The sequence below is a fragment of the Diceros bicornis genome, chromosome 2 (genome assembly GCF_020826845.1).
Source record: "Diceros bicornis minor isolate mBicDic1 chromosome 2, mDicBic1.mat.cur, whole genome shotgun sequence".
Lineage (NCBI taxonomy): Eukaryota > Metazoa > Chordata > Mammalia > Perissodactyla > Rhinocerotidae > Diceros > Diceros bicornis.
Window position 1 is genome coordinate 93,803,307 of NC_080741.1, and position 14,960 is coordinate 93,818,266.

At 47.3% G+C, this 14,960-nt stretch overlaps 1 protein-coding gene and 1 long non-coding RNA gene across 3 annotated transcripts in view; both read left to right on the plus strand.

Annotated features, from left to right (window-relative positions):
* LOC131420831 (ral guanine nucleotide dissociation stimulator-like) overlaps positions 1-14,960 on the plus strand; it is a 159,617-nt gene that overhangs the window by 114,537 nt on the left and 30,120 nt on the right. The window lies entirely within an intron of this gene.
* On the plus strand, positions 4,143-7,648 carry LOC131420859 (uncharacterized). Its single transcript, XR_009223700.1, has 3 exons — positions 4,143-4,411; positions 6,998-7,540; positions 7,629-7,648. It is a non-coding gene; the product is annotated as an uncharacterized LOC131420859 (long non-coding RNA).

The following is a 14,960-nucleotide window of genomic DNA, read 5'->3' on the forward strand; positions in this document are numbered from 1 at the left end:
GGGAGCTCATACACCCTCCCCTGTCTGGGGAGGAAAAGAAGGGCTCCCTCTCTCAGCTTCCACTCTCACAAGTGAGGAGACTCTCGACAGGATGCAGTTTAAGGTTGTGACTCAAATGAACCCTAAATTCATAAACTCTAATCCAGACACAGAACTCCTGACATTCACAGACTTTCTCAATGTGCACAAATTACACTCTCTGGGCCCCTACACTGTGGGTGCAAAACTCCACCCTACATGTAGACACAGGCTCAAGGAGAGCACAGGGACAACCTCAGGAAGGGCAGCAACTCCCTCCCCCGTGCAGGTGCCTTCCCAGCTTTCCAGAGCTCTGTAGCTTCTCTCAGCAGAAAGCCTACTTCTGCAGTGAGTATGAGCAGGGAGGACACCCAGGAAGAACGTGTGGGCCTCAAATACTTCTCTGAGCAGGCTCAAGGGGGGCTTATCTTAGAGACCCTGACCCCAGGCCTCTGCTCCCAGTCACGTTGCTTTGGACCACAGTGACCTTGTAAATGGCAAACCCAGTGTTTGAAGAATCCAGCAAATTCACACAAACCTACACTTTAATGGAAAGTAGAGAAGAAAGTCGTAAAGCATTTTTCTAGTTCAACAAGAAAAGACACATGTATTTATTACTTTCAGAAAATAATGTTAATTAACTGTTATTTCCGTGGCAAGACATTGTTTTATAAACAATTAATCATATTTAACACTTGCTATTCAATTGTAAGCCCTGGAATTCCATATGAAAACACTGCATCCCAAAGAAAAGAACAGAACTAACAATATGACTACACACGCTCAGGGGAGGCAGAAAGGGAAACAAGAATTTTTAACACATACAATGTAATACTAGAATCTTTTTTTTTCTGAAATTTACCTATTTCTTGCATCTTTGGAAATGTTTTATACTGCTTTTCAAGCCCACTGATTACATAAACTTTAACTTTTGAAAACCTGAGGCTCCACTAAGTGAGTAAATCTTTTCAAGGTGACAAACCCAGGGAGGGGCAGTGCAAACAGGCCAGGACACCCAAGAAAGTTGGCACAGAGGAACCTCCACTCCAAGGCCTTCCCATAGGATGTCTGTGTCAGGAGGGAGCCTGGGAGGGGCACAGGGACTTCATATGACAGATTCCAGATGGCCATTCTCTGCTCTCCTCTTGTGGAAAAGAGCCACAGACAAAATATAAATCTCACAGTCAACTCAGCCAAAACCAAACTCCTAACAGGTTCCCACCAAGCAGGACCTCCCCAAGTCTCCCCATCTGAGTCTCTTATTTCTTGACTCAGGCCATAAACTCAGCACCGACTTCAAGTCCTCCCTCCCCACCCCCACCCCTCACTACTTCCCATCTGTACACAGTCCTACTGTCTCGATCTCCAAACACACCCAGAATTCAACCTCCTCTCCCCACCCTGACCTACATCTCCAAGGCCTCTTGCCTGGCTTATTGCAACAGCACCCTAACTGGTCTCCTTGCCTCTGCCCCAGCCCCTCTGTTGTATGTTCTCAACAGAGCGGCCAGATTGAGTCTGCTAAACCTATGTCCAGCCATGTTACTCCTGCTCTCAAAACCTTCCAAAGGGTCACCATCTCATTCAGAATAAATCAATGCCCGAGTCCTTGTTATGACCAACAAGGGCTGACGATTGGGCCAAAGTCACAACTCTGCCTTCAGCTCTTGCTACCCTCACCAGCTGTGCCCTGGCCACACTGGCCTCCTTGCTGCTCCCAGAGCAGGCCACTTGTTTTTCCTCCTGCACTGCTTTTGGGCCTTGTTCAAAATCTACCTCTGCAGTGAGACCTTTCCTGGCCCTCCTGGCTACAACTCCACCCCCCTCCAGCCTGGCACACATCACTCTCCCACATGAGCCACACCATTGGTGTCACATCTAGAACGTCACCCAGGGCATGTTTTTTGTGTTTTGCTCACTTCTCTGGCCCCCGGGTCTAGTACAATGCATGAACCAAACCTTGCACTCAATAAGAAATGTAGCTTAATGAATGGATAACTATAAAAACTACCAGGAACTGCCTAACCCTTGGGCAAGGAAGGCCGAATCTGTAAGAACACCAGGGGCCAGGAGAGGCTGGTCCATTAATCAGCCCTAAAAGGACGCACAGCATCATGTTAGAAAGAAAACTCCCCACCACATCCTACAAATACCATACATGTTCTTATCAGCATCAACAGAGGCCTTCAAACGCCAACACCTTTTCTACTTTGAAGCAGCCTTCAGTGTCCCATTACCACTCATCATATGTCTTTTCCTAACTTTATCATGATGACTTTCATATCTAAGGTAATATGACTGACATTAAACTGTGTTTTCTACCTTAACCAAGTCTCTCCTGGGAATGGTCGTAGGTATGTAAGCGGTAATAACCTGAGAACAGATGGAGAAGTAAATAATTCTATTCCTTCCCCCACCATGTACCCCCAGCAAACAGTGCGTCACTGTCTGATTCTTTGTCTTTTTTGAACAAACGTCACCAGAAATACATCTGTTGAACATGCTCCTTTGGAAGTCAGGGTTACTGTTTCCTCCAGCCACCTAACACGTTTAAGTGGCCAGATGCCACAAACCATTGAAATATTGCCTACAAGTCTACTGTACAGTTCCCAAACCGAGATTTCAGTAAACTTATGTTGCAGCTGCCAGGAAAAGAAAAAGGAAGCAAAAACAATGCCATCCATGAAGACAGGTGGAATTAAACCAAATGGAAGTCTTCCTTGACAGATGCAGGGATACTTGAAAGCAAATCACTCCTTACAAGGAATAAGGCAACTAAAATTGCTGTGGGAAGAAAAAGAGAGCCCGTGTACAAATGCTTCCAAGGCAACTTGCAACAATCCAAAATATCTTGCCAGGAAAAATTAATGAACTGTCTCCTCTGGAGCAGAAGCATGCTAGTGATGGTGCTCAGGGCAGGCGACCCCAAAATGCACCATTCTGGCATGCGGATTATTTTGAACTGAAGACAATAAAGACTCAGAACACTCAGGAAGAACATTTGAGTTTCCCCTCCCAAGCTGCCTAAAGAATTTAACATAGAAGACCTGTTTCAGGAAGAAGCCAATATCATATGATGGCTGTAATGCAATGTAAAATAGATGTTGCAATAGGAAAGGCACCGACAAGCCCATTTTATCAAAATGTCTGTCTCTCCCTGGCCACAGTCTCTATGGCTTGCCCTGAAAAGATTTGTCAGACAAACATTTGCATTTCTATCTCATGTGAATTGTCTTCTTCCCCTCTGAAATCCCAAACCACTACCCCTCCAACACCTTCCATGCTTTTAGCTACAATACAATGCTTAATCAAGCAGCTTAGACAGAATGATGAGCTGCTCATTTCTGAGTTTCTCCCATGTATACATGTTATTAAACTTAGTATTATTTTGTCCTGCTAACCTGTCTTTTCATTATTTGGGCAGCCATAAGAACCTTAAGGGAAAGGGCAGAGGAGGATTCTCCCTCCTGCCCAACACTAGCATTGACCACAGCACCAATACCCCACCCCTGCCACCCAACACATTGTATTAGGACCCAAAGAAGTTAAGACCCAACGAGATGGATTGTTTCTCTTTCTCATCACAGAAAAAGAAGTTGGAATGATGTATCTGTCAACAGAATCATGAGTGTGTTGTGAGCATTGGAGTAGGTTCCTCCACTCCAGCCTACAACATAACTTCAGAGGAGTTAGAGAGCTTCCACTTCTTAACTCCTGGAGGGGAAGGAAAAAGCCTCCCAAGAACCAGCGTCTCAGCCTCTCTCAGTGCCCCACCTCCCCTCCCCGACGCCCCACTGCCCATCCTGCCCCAGCGGCCGTGGGCCTGTCAGGCCGGCGCCCCAGCCCACCTGGCGCCACCACTTCCCTCCCTGAGGCCCCAATGCCCCTGTCGCCAACCCTCCCCTCCCAGATGCCCCACTGCCCATCCCGCCCCAGCGGCCGTGGACCTCTCTGGCCGGCGCCCCAGCCCTGCCCAGCGCTGCCCCTTCCCTCTCTGACCCCACACTGCCCCTCTCGCCCCAGCAGCTGTGGGCCTGTCAGGCCCGTGCCCCAGCCCTGCCCTGTGCCCCTGCCTCCCCACCCCAATGCCCTGCTGCCCCTCCTGCCCTAGTGGCCATGGGCCTGTCAGGCCAGTGCCTCAGCCCCGCCCAGTGCCACCCATCCCCTCACCGACACCCCACTGCCATTCCCTCCCCAGCGGCCGTGGGCCTGTCAGGCAGGCGCCCAAGCACCGAGAGCGGAGGGAAAGAGTGTCCAGACCTGCAGGGGCCAGGCTGTCAGATGCACTGGTCTCACTACAGAAGTTACCCCCGCGCACTCCGCACAAGGACCAGCTCTGCCCCGCGGCCTTACTCCAAACTGCGCCGGCCAGTCCCAGCAGCCGCGGGCCCAGGTGAGTGCAGCTTCCCAGGCCACCCGGCGTGGGTGTGCCCTCACCTGCGTCACTCTTTCCGCTGCCCCAGAGAATAAGCGCAGCGTGATGGGCAGACGCTGGGCCCAATCTGGCGGAGCAATGCGGGAGGGGCCAGCAGTGGGCAGAAGTGCCTCGTTCGCCATCTTGACATATAACAATTCCCCTCGCAGAGGGCCAGCCTCACTCTCACTACCCCGCAGTCTGCATTCTTCACTCAGAACACTGCAGCAGTGACCCATTGGGACAGCCGAACAAACGAGTTTGGGCAGCGTGACCCTGGGGTGGGTGTGTCAGCCAGCATTTTGCCTGGGCCCGCAGGCACGGCCATCTTGCTTTACTGAGGACGGACGGGCATGTGCCGCCATCTTGCCATCCTGCGAGGCCCAGGGACCAGCTCCCACGTGCTGCAGAGTGTCGCCACAAGCCCTTAACCTTGTGGCGGTCCTGCTGTGGGGTGGTGGGAAGGGGGCCAGAGCCTGGTGACACGACAGCCTGAGGCCCGGGATGGTGATCACCGCACTGCCACGAACCGCTCCCACTGCAGGGCAACAAGGAGAAACTGCTGTCACCTTCCACAGGTAACTGGCCGCTGCCGCCTGGTCAGCCCCCCTCGAGGTTCAGCCTGAGGCAGGCAGCACTCTGTGCTCAGGCCCTCCAGGCCGGTCCAGCAGGTGAGTCAGCGCCGGGCACTGTGTGGCCTTGGTCTGTGCCACCATCTCTGCTCTGGGTGCTTCGGGCCACTGCGGCCACCCCATGGCCACCATCACCCACCTTATGGCCTCCACCACCCTCTCAGTCCCACCCCATGACCACTCTGCTCTCCGTTGATTCGGGCTGAGGCCAACAATGTTGACAAACAGGGTATTCTGGAAACGCTCTTCCTTAGGTCACTATCTTCTGGCATTTGCTGTGACTTTTCTGCTTTTTTGATGGCAGTGAGCCTGCCTTGATCTCTGTGATCAGGAATGTGGCTGAGCAAAAGCCGCTTATACCTCTGGGATGGACGCACTTCCCAGATGCTCTGTTGCTAGACGGGTCCTGGCAGTGCAGGGAAAGGTGGCTCTGCACTGGAGGTGAGTCCTGGAGAGGCATCTGACAGCGAACTCTGCATTTGACAGCATCCTGGGTGGTGGAGGGCGTGGCCCACTCCTCACCCGGGGGCTTACCCTGGGGACTCGGGGAGGGGGCTCCTCTCTTCACTTCTTCCTTGGGCTCCGACAGCATGGTGAGGAGTTTGCCTGCCCCCTGGCCTGGCTCCCTTCAAGAGGGTTACTGGAATTCAGCCAGTTCAGCAAGTCCTTTCCTGCGGACTCCGCACTGGAGGTCCCAAAACAGAGCACTGAACACATTTTACTTTTAAAATTTCCTGGCAGATCCTTTTGTCTTGCATTGCAGATTCTTGTTGAATTTTGAAAGACCTGAATGCCACTTGTTGTCTGTAGAATTATTGAAGGTTTACAGTGGTTTGTTCTAAGTCGGAAGTTGTTACAATCTATCCAAAGAACTAGTAACATGAGCTTGTTTCAGAGGTCAGCCACCCTGCTTTCTTGACACTTCCTTCAGAGCCTGTGTCCCAAAAGTTTTGTTACTGTTTTTGAGAATGAGGCAAAGCCCTGCAGAGAAGGTTGCTCTTGGCATGTGTCATTGTTTAACGTGGTCTGGGGGCAAAGGAGGTGGTGGTCCTTTGGTAACTAGTCACAAAGCATTGAGAAACGTTAGAAGGTCATGTTGCTTGGAACTCCCTGAGGACCTAGTATCCACCTGGTCTGGTCCACAGTGGCCTCAGGGGGGCTAAATGACCTCAGGTGGAGCAGAAAGCCCTTGAAAGAGACCCCCCCAACCCCCCACATGCACAGTTTGGTCTAAATAGAGATTTTACCTTAATGCAGAGAAGAGATTATGAAGTGTCTTGGTCAGTACCTTGCAGGGGCTTGTTGCTTTGTACAGAGAACAGCTTTCCTCCTGGTAGGGGGAGGACAGAGGAACACGGAACCACAACCCTTGGGGCTGACCTTCTCTTGGCGGCAGTCCTGCATACCTCAGCTACTTGAGCATAGCTGGGGCCAGGCGCCCTGCTGAGTGCCTGGGAGGCTCTGCTGTCCGACACCTGGCCTGGCTTTGAAATAGGGGGACCAACCCTCGCCGTTTTAGCACTGCGTCCCATGGACAGCAGGAGGGTTGGGTAGCCATGAGCTTCTAGGAACTATTTCTGAGGCTTCCTGAAGCCTTTCCTGTTATCTTGATGCCATCCTGTGCTATCTGCCCGAGTGTCTGTGTCCCTACAGGGCACTTACCACAGCCTGGGAGGAGGTATTCACCTTTCTTCCTCCTCTGCCTTACAGATGGTCAGTTTCTTAAGGTAGACAGTGGGTCTTTCATCTTTCTATTCCAGTAATAACTTGCAAGCAGAAGGTGTTCCTTAAATCTTTACTAAAGTTTTAAATGGGTAAAGTGGCTACAGGTGTGGGTGTTCCCAAAAACACTTATTTTGTTTCTATAGTTGATTATTTTAGGGGTAGACATTCAATTCTTTCTTTCTAGTTACTTTTTCATTTATCCTTGCAGGCTCCACATAAAGGGCTCAAAACGTCTGGTTCAGTGGTTAAAAGCTGTTCACAGGGATGACTGGACCCAACTAAGCATTCTTTCGTCTGTAGTGAACGTTTCACTAAAAAAAGCTCTTGGAAAGGCTGGATGGTCAGTACTACATGCTCAAGCTATGGCCGTGCCCTCCATCTTCCACCTGACTGAGAAGGGGAGCTGAAAGCCGTGACCGCCCCAGGAGAAAGGACACCAGGAAGGGCACCGGGGGCCTGAGGAACATGCGAGTGAAGCAGATGGGAAAGGAGCTGCAGGTTGATCATTGCCCTTAAGGGAAAACCTGAGGGCCCAGCAGGGCTCACGCAAGTTGAAGCGAGCCACTGTGCATGGTGAACCTGCCTCCAGGGCTGCCCAGGAAGCCGCCAGTCAGGAGCAGGTGCAGAGTCGCTGGAAGGAACTCCAGGATACAGTGTGGCCTCCACAGCATCAGGCAGCCAGGGAGATGCAAACATGTCTGCTATAGATGCTGGCAATGAGACCCCCCTCTTCCCTGCCAGGGCCTCTTAGGTAAGAGTGGCATTTCCGTGGGTGACTTTATCCCCCAGGATCTGGGGTGTGCAGATTTATTGGCTGGCAACCCTCTTACACTTCTCAGAGCACACTCGAGAAAGGCCCCGCGAGGCTGTTGACCGAAAGAGGTTGAAGAGAGATGTGGAGCCCAGCTGCAGAGGGAACAGCCTTGAGCCTGACTAGGGCTTGGCCCAGACCCCTAAGTTCATCATTCACAATGATGCCTCAGAAACCCTCCCAGAGCCCCTCCAACCTCCAACAGATGTCACCTTAAAGCCAGACACAGAAGCTGTGCAGGGCGAACACAGCGACACCAGCACCACGTCCCTCAGAAAGGTCATCCTGTCAGCACTGGGGGCCCAAGATCTCCTCGATTCGCTGCACTCCTACTGCTTCTGCTCCCGGGGGAACAGGAGCACGGGTGCCACCTGTGGGAGCAGGTGGAGAAGAACGGCGAGCTGAAGAGGGGCAGCCGCCGACAGCCAGGTGCACACGCTGCAGGAGGAGCTGGACGAGCTGAAGGGAGGGGGCTCCCTGCCTTAGCAGCCTGCTGCCCCCAGCCGAGGTCATTGCCGGTGCTCGGGGCTCCCCCACTGCCTGCTCATCATGAGGGGTTTCCTGCTCCGCAGCAGACGGCCCCTGAGCACTTCTGTGTGCAGCATGCCTGTTGCTGTCTTGAGAGAAGGCTCTGCTGGTAGCTGCCCCTTGCAGACAGGGAGCCCAGGCTGCAGAGCTCACCCCGTCAGTTCTAGGGCGCTCGAGAGGCAGCGGTAGTTGTCAAGGTTTAGCCGCTGGGAAAGGAGGCATTGCAGGTCAGCTGGGAAAGCCAGACCTACCCAATGAACAGTGTCTGGATCCTTGTTTTTCCACTTGAACAGGAGAAAATCAGCTTCTGTTGCATCCCTCACACAAATGTAAATTCCAATGAGTTAGGATCTAAATGTGAAATAAAATCGACATAGTAACTATTAGAAAAGTTATAGGAGACTCTTAAAGTCATGGGGAGGTTCTTTCCATTCGTGTTTTAATGAATATCCATGAACTGAAGTCATTTTGAACACATTAATAATTTCTTTAAAATTTTAAACATCTTTTTGAGTAGAGTACATTCTCTTTTGTAAAAATTAAAATCCTACAGAAATATATAAGGTAAGAAGTGGTAAAAACTCCTATTTCTCACCTACCTCCCAACTTTTATTCCTTGTTGGTAGTAAAATTTGGTGTGTAATCTCCTCAACTCTTCTCTGTACTTTACATGCATATTTCTCCACCTGTACGAATAGGTTGGATATATTTTTGGTGTGTTTATTGGCTATGTTTCTGTTTTTCCCGCTTTCTTACAGTTTAGTAGTTGTAAACATTGGTTTCCCGATATTCCTTATGTATTGAGGGTACCATCTTTTGCCTGTTATACATCCATGGAAAACATTTCCCTACCACATAGTTCATTTAATCTGGATCAGTGCTTGTCTTCCCAGATGTCAGTAACACTTCAGGAGGGACACGGCTCTATGTGACAGGCTGTTCAGGATCTCCAGGACCCCCAGGGCAACAACCATTAGGACAACACAAAACAAGAAACAAAACCCATTCTGCGTGTTTCCAGATGCATTCTGGTGGAAGGACAGCTCCAGTTGAGGACCGCTGATGTCTTGGTCAGAGTTATCCGCTATGCTCTCCTATCACGTTAAAGCAATTTCTGTAGTTTCTTGTACCTGATGGTACAGTTTGGTGCCTTTGTCTGTTCCTCTTGGTCAGACTGCGCAAGGTTTCTCACTGTTACAGGTCTTTCCAGAGAGCCAGCCCTTAACTCCATTGCTTAGGTCTGCATTGTTCCCGCCTCGTGAATCCTCACTTCATTCTGCTGTTGTTGGTTTTATTGTGGTGTTATTCTGGCTCCTGGAGGGAAGTGCTCAGCTTCTTTGTGTAGAGTTGATATTCCCTGATACCTGCAGTGGAGGCTGTGTCTCTTCTGTCCTTTAGTCTCCACGCCATGGATTTGCCACATGCTGCTCTCAGTGCTGCTCATTTCTAAAGAGTTTGTCCTGTCTGTCTGGATCCCCTCTGTAACCTGAGAGATTTAGAAGGGTGTGGACAGATTTTCAAGTGGATAGGTTGGGGGAGGGGAGCCAATATTTTGTGATTATTTTTTATTTTTATTGCTTTAAGGTCCGGTAATATGGTTACTTATAGATTTCTGCTTTTTGGACTCTTTAGAGATTTCATTGTGGCTTAGCACATAGTCCATTGTGGTGACTGTTTCATTGTCATTTGAGGAGAATGTTTCCTCTCCACTAGTTTCTTATGTTGTTGTCCCTCAGGCTGACACTAGATCTAGCTTTTTTGTGTTTGTCAACAGATCAGTTTCCTAACTTACTGTATCACTTGACCTGTGGATTTCTAAGAGAGGTAAGGTAGGTTTCCCTGTGATTCTGGAGGTGCCTGTGTCTTCTTGTTTGTCCAGTTTTGCTTTATGTTTCAAGACCATATTGTGAGGTGCATAAGTGTTCCTGACAGTTATCAACACAGAAAACCCCTGTTTGTCCCATTTAAAGTCTTATTTCTTTATCTCCTTATTTTCAGCCATATTATATCCCTTTATTTTATAACTATATTTTAACTCAACTTGAGAGCCTTCATGTTTTTCTAGAGCAATTTGATCCATTTACAATTGTGATTATTGATAAATTGGAATTTAAGTCTACGCTTTAATTTCATTTTTAATTTGTTAGGCTTTCCCATGATTTTTCTCTTCTTCTAGTGGGTGTCTTTCAGCTTTTAGGAACAACAATTTCTGTCTCTCTTTCTGTAAATGCTTAGAGTTGATCAGTTCCTGTGTTCTACACTCCCAACTCATCACCTTCTACTCCCCACCTCGAGACGGTCTGATCTTAGTTCTCTGTTCTTATTTTCCCCATCAAGCAACCATGATTGGATGTAAGTATATGTTTTATTGGTTACTTTGTTCACCACTCTTTATTGTATCCAAAGTTTTCCTCTTTCTTAGAAATATTTGATGCTATCTAGGAACTCATATTACAGTAAAATTTTGAAAGGAATTGAGTCTGAGATACTCCTTAGGTGCTGATGCTGGGGAGCTAGCACCTAAAGTCTTAAAGTTGCATTGGTGTGTCTGCAGAGTCAGGATGAGGTCAGAGATGTTTAAAACCATGGTATTGAATGAGGTCTCCAGGAGACACTGTAGCTGTAGAAGGGACCAGGGCCCAGCCTAGGAACAGGCAGTGTTTGCAGAGGTGCAGCTGAAGAGGGTTCAGGAAAGGACACTGAAACAGTGTAGCACGGAGTCGCAAGAGTCACAAGGGGAAAAGGGTATTGCAGAAAGGAGGGGTGCTCAGCTGGGTGGGATACAGCTCTGATCAGAATGGAGAGAAGATGGCTGGACTCGGCCACATGGGATCACTGGTGACCTCAGTCTCCTTGAGAGGGTGGGAATGAAGCTGGGTCTGGAGTGGGGGAAGGGGGCCATGGGAGGGCAGTAGGGATGAGGCACTTTACTTAAGAAGTTTAGCCATGAAGGGGAGTCGGGAAAGTGGACAGTAGCCAAAAGGGAGCACGGGTCCAAGGGAGAGTTTTGTTTGTAAGGTGGAGATGAGCTAACAGTTGCTGCAGGTAGGACCAGATGGAGAGGAGGAGCCTGAGGGCCCGGGAGGAGCGTGCTGGGACCTGAGGAGGTGCAGGGCTGGGCTCCACTGCCTGGACAGATGCAGAGAACAAGAGGACAGATGTGCTGGTGGAAAGGGCGCCCTGCGCCTCTGTTTTTGTATTCCTGGAGCGTGAGGTGGGCAGTGGCTGGGAGTGGAGGGGCGATGCAGGAGGTGTTAGATGAGCGGCAGGGGGAGGACGGGGAGGGGGAGAGGGCGCCCTGGCTTGGTCTCCATGTCCCCCACGGAGCTCCCCGCTGGGGTCCCCGGTCACCAGCTGTTGTCTCTCTTTGATGTCTTCCTCAAAATGTCGGCTCTCTTGATGGTTCCCAGGGCTATTATGAATTTGTTCATCAATGAAAGAATCTTTGGGTCATTTTTTAGGGATTTTATGTCAAAGGGGCTCTATTTGTGTTTATTCAATCTATCATCTTTACCCAATCCCTTTGTTTTTGGACAGAATCAGTATAACAAAGGAGCCGGGCCAGTGGTCTGCAGGTTTCAGGGATCAGGAGGTTTGCCCTCTAGGAAGCTGGTGCTGATTGGCATTTTCACAGGACGTGGTGCTGTTTCCCTGAGTCTGCTCTAAGTGTGGTTGTCACGACGTTGTAAATCCTAGGGAAGTCCTATCAGGGCCCATCATTGGCATTTCTGTGACCAGTGAGGGCGAACATTTTTCTGTGATCATTATCTGTCATTTCCCTGACTGTGCTGTCGCCTGCCTTCCTCACTGAGCTCCGAACCTTCCTGATGGAACTAGGACGTTCACTCTCTATCCAGTGTGATTGCACGTTCCCTCAATGTGCCCCTTGAGTACTTGCTTCAAAAATATCTGTTTTCTTCACATTCTTTGATTCCTTCTACATATAATCTAGATTTAATCTGGAGCTTTAAAAATGTTTTCTTGTGGAAAACATTGAACATACACAAATTAAACAGAAAAATGTGATAGTCCCCCATGTCCCTATTACCCAGCTTCAACATTTATCAGTATTCTGATATTCTTGTTTTCTCTATATTTCTACCCACTCGCTACCTTCCATTGATTAATTTTTAATTAATAGATTGTTTTTTAGGAAAGTTTTAGATGGACAGAGAAGTTCAGCAGATAGTGCAGAGCATTTCTCCCTCCTCCCTCACAGTTTCCCCTACTGTTAACATCTTGCATGACCACCTGTGTTAGTGCTGCTCATTCCTTACAAGTGAGGAGCTGATGCTGCTACAGTGTTCGTAACCATGTCCGTGGTTTACATTAAGGTTCACTGTCTCACTGTCACGTACTTGGATTTTGACAAATGCATAATCTCATGTATCCACCATGACAGTATCCTACAGAAGAGTTGGATTGCCCTAAATTCCCTGTGCTCTGCCTCTTCATCCCTTGCCTTCCAACTCCTGGCAACACTGATCTTTCTACTGTTTCTATGGTTTTGCCTTGTCTAGAATGTTGTGTAATTGGAATATATGAAAACTACGGAACAGAGTATATAGCCTTTTCCACTTGGGTTCTTTCACTTAGCAGTATGTATTTAAGAGTCCACTATGTCTTTTTGTGGCTTGATAGCTAATTTCTTTTTTTTTTTTTCCTTTTTGTATATTGAGTTAAAATATACATAACAAAAAGTGTGCCGTCTTAACCATTTTTAAGTGTATACTTCAGTGGTGTTAAATACATTTACGCTGTTGCACAGTCATCACCACCATTCATCCCCATAACTCTTATAAATCTGAAACCCTATACCTATTAAACAATAACTCTCCCTTCTACCCTCCCCCCAGCCCTTGGCAGCCACCATTCCACTTTCCATCTCTGTGATTTTCACTTGTCTCCCTTCCTGATGTTAGCAGAATCATACAGTGTTTATCTTTTTTCTGACTGGCTTATTTCTGTTAGCATAATGTCCCCAAGGTTAATCCATGTGTAGCATATTGCAGAATTTGCTTCCCTTGTAACGCTGAATAATATTCTGTTGTATGGATATACTACATTGTGTATCCATTCATGTGTCAGTGGACACTGGGGTTGTTTCCACGTTTTAGCTATTGTGAATAATACTGCTATAAACATGGGTGTACAAATATCTCTTCAAGGCTCTGCTTTCAAATCTTTTGGGTGTATATCCAGAAGTGGAATTGCTGGATCATGTGATAATTCTATGGTCAATTTTTTGAGGAACATTCATACTGTTTTCCATAGCAGCTGCACCATTTTACATTCCTATCAACAGCGTACACGTGTTCCCATTTCACTGCATCCTGGCCAACATTTGTTGTTTTCTGTCTTTCCTGTAGCGCTCATCTTAGTGGGTGTGAGGTGGTGTCTCATTGTGGTTTTGATTTGCATTTCTCTAATGATTAGTGGTGTTGAGCATCTTTTCATGTGCTTATATGCCATTCATAAGTCTTTGGAGAACTGTCTCTTCTAGCCCTTTGCTCATATTTGAATTGGCTTGTTTTTCAGTTGTTTAGTTTTAGAACGTCTCTGTATATTGCGGATACCAGTCTCTTGTCAGAAATATGATTTGCAAATATTTTCTCCCTCTCTGTGTGTTGCGTTTTCAGTCTATGGACAGTGCCTCTTGATGTATCAACTTACAAAATTTTCATGAAGTCCAATTTGTCCTTTGTTTTTCTTTTGTTACCTGTGCCTTTGGTGTCATATCCAAGAAATCATTGGCAAGTCTGGTGTCGTAAAGATTTTGTCCTGTTTTCTTCTAAGAGTTTTCTTATTTTAGGTCTTACATTTATATCCTTGAGTTAATTTTGGTATATGGTGTTGGATGAGGGTCCAAGTTCATTCTTTTGCATGCAGATATCCAGTTTTCCCAGTACCATTTGTTGAAAAGAAATCTTTCTCCATTGCATGGTTTGGCACCCTTGTCAAAAATCACTTGACCATATAGGTGAGGGTTTGTTTCTGGGCTAGCTATTCTATGCCATTGGTCTCTATGTCTGTCTTTATGCCAATACCATACTGTTGATTACTGTGGCTTTGTAGTAAGTTTTGAAATCAGTAAGTGTGAGTCCTCCAGTTTTGTTCTTCTTTTTCAGGATTGTTTTGGCTATTCTGAGTCCCTTGAGATTCCATGTGAATTTTAGGACTAGTTTTTCTATTTCTGCAAAAAACATCATTAGGATTTGGATAGGGATTACATTGAATCTGTAGACTGCTTTGGGTAATATTGACACTTTAACAATACTAAACCTTCCAATCCATGAATATGGGATGTGTGTCCATTTATGTATGTCTTCTTTAATTTCTTTCTGAAATGTTTTGTAGTTTTTATGGTGCAAGCCTTTCGCCTACTTGGTTAAGTTAATTCCTAAACACGTTATTCTTTCTGATATAAATGAATTGTTTTTGTAATTTCCTTTTCAGAGAGCTCCTGGTTCATGTATAGAAATGCAACGGATTTTTGTGTATTGACTTTGTATCCTGCTACTTTCCTGAATTCTCTGTTAGATCAAACGGCTTTTTGTGGAGTCTTTCCGATTTTCTACATATGAGATGATATCATCGTCAGAGACCATTTTACTGCTTTCTTTCCAATTTGGATGCCTTTTATTTATTTATTTTTGTTGCCTCATGGTTCTGGCTTGAACTTTCAGTACTGTGTTGAATAGAAGTGGTGAAAGTGGGCGTCCTTGCCTTGTTCCTGATCTTAGAGCTTTCAGGAAAACTTTTCAGTCTTCCCTCACTGAGTATTGTGTTTGCTGTGCATTTTTCCTCCTATTCCTTGTTTCCTGAGTGTTTT